Raw genomic sequence first — 4,267 nt, forward strand, 5'->3', positions numbered from 1 at the left:
AGTGATTCTCCGTACATGCAACTTTGTAGAGAAGTAGGTATATCCAGCAAAAGGACTAATGGTGCAATTTGACAGTATGGTAGGCGGTATATTTTGCTTTAACTAAAGGCTTGGATTGGAAATTCCCTACCAACTTCGTATAATTTTCGGCAGTCAATACCCTCATGGTAACTTCAGCCTTGATCAAGATATTTTTACAAACTTGTTTTGAAAACGTTCAATCGCGCCATAACTTTTTGGCTTCTCGAGATTGCATATTTTTTTTATTGATTGTCCCCTCCCTCCACCCCTAGACAAAGGCACCCAAATAGCCGCTTCACCACACCATGCAGTTTCATTGATATTATTTTCGGTTAACTTTCCTCATCTGTACAAACCATGCATATGAAGTATTACCATTTTCGACGACTGGCAACATTTTCATCCGCATCTCTCAAGCCTTACCTTGTAGGGAAATTTTTTAGGACAATTAACGTGGCTGATGGTGACTCAACTAATTAAAAAGCTCACATTTACTCCATTTTTTCGTATTATCTTATTATCTAACAAGCTCGGTTGTCTATCCTTTTTTATTATTTAAACGCCTTTTATCAATATTTAAAGTAACTGATAATGTGTCACAAGAAATTATTTGGAACGAAATATTTGAAACTGCCAGGAAATAAATAAGAACACAAGAATGTAAAAGGTATGAAAGTAATGTGAGGTAAACGTACTTTGCAAAAACAAAATTGGAGATTGTCGTAGGAGAACCCAGATGTGTTTGGGGTGTAGGAGTACCCTTACATAAAATAACAGTAAATATTCACACACAACTAAAAACGGCTTCTGGTTCAATCGCCGTTATCTCAAAGAGCAATTAATGTCACTAAAAATTTATTTATTTCACAATCGCCCCATTCAATAGTCCATATTTTAATGCACATAACCTTAATTATAAGAAAAAGAACAATAAATTTAATATCTGCACGTCTATTAAATACGATGTGTGTTTATCCAAAGAAAACGATCCCTGATTTTCAAAACCTACACTGCTGACATTGACAACACCAATAAATATATGGCTTTTTCATATTTGGTATAATAACTGTAAGAGACATTGGCATTTTATTTCTGTAAAAAATAAAACGGTTATATTGCTCATACCATTCATGGTGATTTGAAATGAATTTTTGTGATCATTGTACTCATCGGTAATCACACACTTATAAAGCGTGTTAATAAGATTCCCGCTTTGCTTATAATTACGTTAAACGTCAATTTCAAGTTAATAAATGTGTGTGTTTAATGCTGTAATGATTAATAGTCATCGCCTTATAATATACGGCTGTAAATAATTTTGACAAATGCAATTATCATTTTACTAGCTCAGATATTGTGCTAGATACTTAGGTATGCATTGGTAATGAAATTTTGTGCAATAGCGAGGTTTACTTTAGAGATTTATTTATTGATGGCTTTCAACAATGCGTTTCACAGGACCTCTCGACATAATCCTTCATTTGTTTCTTACACAAAGACTATCGCTGGCATTTACTTAAAACTTAAAATGTACAGTATACACCCGGATGGTGTTGTAAAGGGGAAAAACTTTTTTATGTTTTATTTTATAAGAATATCATAAAAGTTTTTAGTTGTTCCAACACATCTGCTATATTTAACATTAAAAATAAGTCAATTATTTAGGGTTAACTAATAATCCTGATATGACAACGGCAGAGTTTTATTTCTGTGGCCATTTGAAACAAATTGTCCTACGAATGCAGAACATTTGAAAGCGTGCACCAGAAATGCTGTGGCATTTTTCACTTGAAGAAATCCGACGAAGTTATAGCGAACTGCCCCCTCCCCCCCTCTCCCCCGGTCTGGCGTATGGCTTTGGGGTTTCCACAAAGACCTTCAGATTTTTCCAAAGAAGTCGAATGGTCTTGGGATTTTCCAAGGTCATTATCCCGGTCATGTATCTAGGATTTTCCGAGGTCGTGGCCTTAAACCTTGGTCCATAGTCATGCCTCGGTTACTAGATCGAGGTTATGGGCACGGATTCTGGATCAACGTCATGTCCTTGAGTTTTGGATTCTGCCTCAAAGTCGCCGTGGCCTTCTGAGAGATGAGTGTGTAGAAAGCAAAACCAACGCGTGTCATATGTATATAAGGTTAGGAGAGAAAGATGCGGTATTGCAAAAAACCTAAGCTATTCTTAAAAAATAGCAAATTATACATTTCAAAATGTAACAAGGAAGAAGTAAAAGGCAAGCAAGTAAAACAAACAAACCTTACTTACATAATTATAACGATATCTTAGTTCATGTTTGAAGGTCCTTTCCAATTTCGCACATGGAAATAAAGAGGCGCAGTTATCACTATCTTCGCATAACTTTAAGAGAAATATGATGGTGAAGCGTAGTAACAACGGCAAACTAACTGAAATTAGACCTTCGCATTGCAAAACAAGATCATTGTCCCAGGATTTCCCAAGTCATGGTCTTGGACATATGGTTGTATGGTTTTTCCCAAGGTCGTGGATTTGGACTTTCCCCAAGTTCGTTGACCTTGGGGTCGGGGTCATTACCCTGGGATTTCTCAAGAGTGCGAAAGTGCGAAAGTTTTAAGAAGATATTTAAGATATGTTTTAGAACTTGCAAGCATTTTTGAGTTTAACTTGTATGTTGTATGTATTGAAATGTATGTTTTAGAACTTGCCGTGGAAGTTGCCGTACCATAAGTAAATAAAGTCATGAGAGAAAAATGCTATCATTAGTAGAAGCATCTGTGGTAAAAAATTCAAAGAAATATCATCATAAAAAAAAAGTTGACATTAATCGTCAAGATTTTTCTGGGTTGAGATGCCAGTGCTATTAACAACCGAATGCAAAAAAAACGAACTAAATATCTTGAAAACTGTAGGAGTAGTTAAAACTTCGGACGAACAGTGCCCTTTTCGCATCCCGACCATTGATAAACCGAATTGCAAACTTTTTTATTTACAAAAGTATTTAAATGAAATTTGGGGAGAGAAGTTCGTCTTTCATGGCGAACGGACGTGTCTTGAGCCAGCTCCGGCTGATTTTAGTGGGTTTGTGACTGTATATAGGTTTAAAAATGTTTGTCCTGTGTGGCCGGGAGCGCACAAAAATTTGTAATTGTTTAGTGCTTATTTGATCGAAATCGGTTCAGTGGTTGAGATTTTACGAATTTTTAAAGTATTAAGTTTAATCTCAAGATGCATAACGCGCGGGACTAATTAAATCGTGAGAAGACAGGGCAGGAACCTCCAATCAACAGAACAAAAAGGGCGTAAAGTTAAGATAAGTACTTGCTTGCTTACTTACTTACTTACTTAGAATTAAGGCTAAATTTAATTTAAAATTGAACAAAGGGGAAAGGATAGAATAGAGCGGCCCACGTCACTGGGAGCTACATTGAATATACCTACTTCGAAGCGGGGCGGAACAAATTGACCCTTGGGAAAGGAAATATAAACTTGTCAACCGGAGACATATAAAGAAACTATAGCCATAAATTACCTACAATATTTAAACTCTCAAATTTCGGTTTAATAGGCATGATTGACAAAAAAGGAAACCTTTCTTACCAAATTTAAGCGGCTTTTTTTCCTGTTTTTTTACACTTTTTTACCTTTAGTTTAGAGTGTCACAGAATAGAATATACGGGGTGGCCAAAGATAGACTGAAGGGACGCGGCTCAGTGACATAACAACTAACTTAACTAAATTATCTCTCCTAGATATCTCTAAACAGCACCCACCACCCAAATCAGAATTAAGACCTTAATGACAAGCATCAGCGATCAAATAGAAGTGCGATCAAAGAACACACCCTAGAATGCATCAGTATAAATAAGGACGGGGACTGCCTGTTTGGAACGATTGCGCACCAACGGAGGGGATTGCCAGGGACATCAGAGCCTCTCAGGAAATTAAGCAAAGGATTAAAAAAGAAATCAACGCATACATCAGGGAAAACCTGGAAGATTTCTACCCACAATTGGTAGGAGACGTAGACGGATAGGTGGAGAGAACCAGCAGAATTACGGAAATCATAATCAAGAAGCACCAAGGCATTGAGCAACTAGGCAGACTGGACGAAAGTGAAGAGGAGGAAGGGAACACAGCAGACATATGGGCAAAAACAGTAGGATCGGACCACAAAACGGTAAAGGGGAAAGTCAAGAGGGAGGGGGGAGAACAAAGGACAAGGAGCACAGCGGGGAAACCGAAGGGTGGGATGTGAAACTTCTGTCAGGG

The sequence above is a fragment of the Photinus pyralis genome, unplaced genomic scaffold, assembly GCF_008802855.1.
Source record: "Photinus pyralis isolate 1611_PpyrPB1 unplaced genomic scaffold, Ppyr1.3 Ppyr1.4_LG3b, whole genome shotgun sequence".
NCBI classification, from domain to species: Eukaryota; Metazoa; Arthropoda; class Insecta; order Coleoptera; family Lampyridae; genus Photinus; species Photinus pyralis.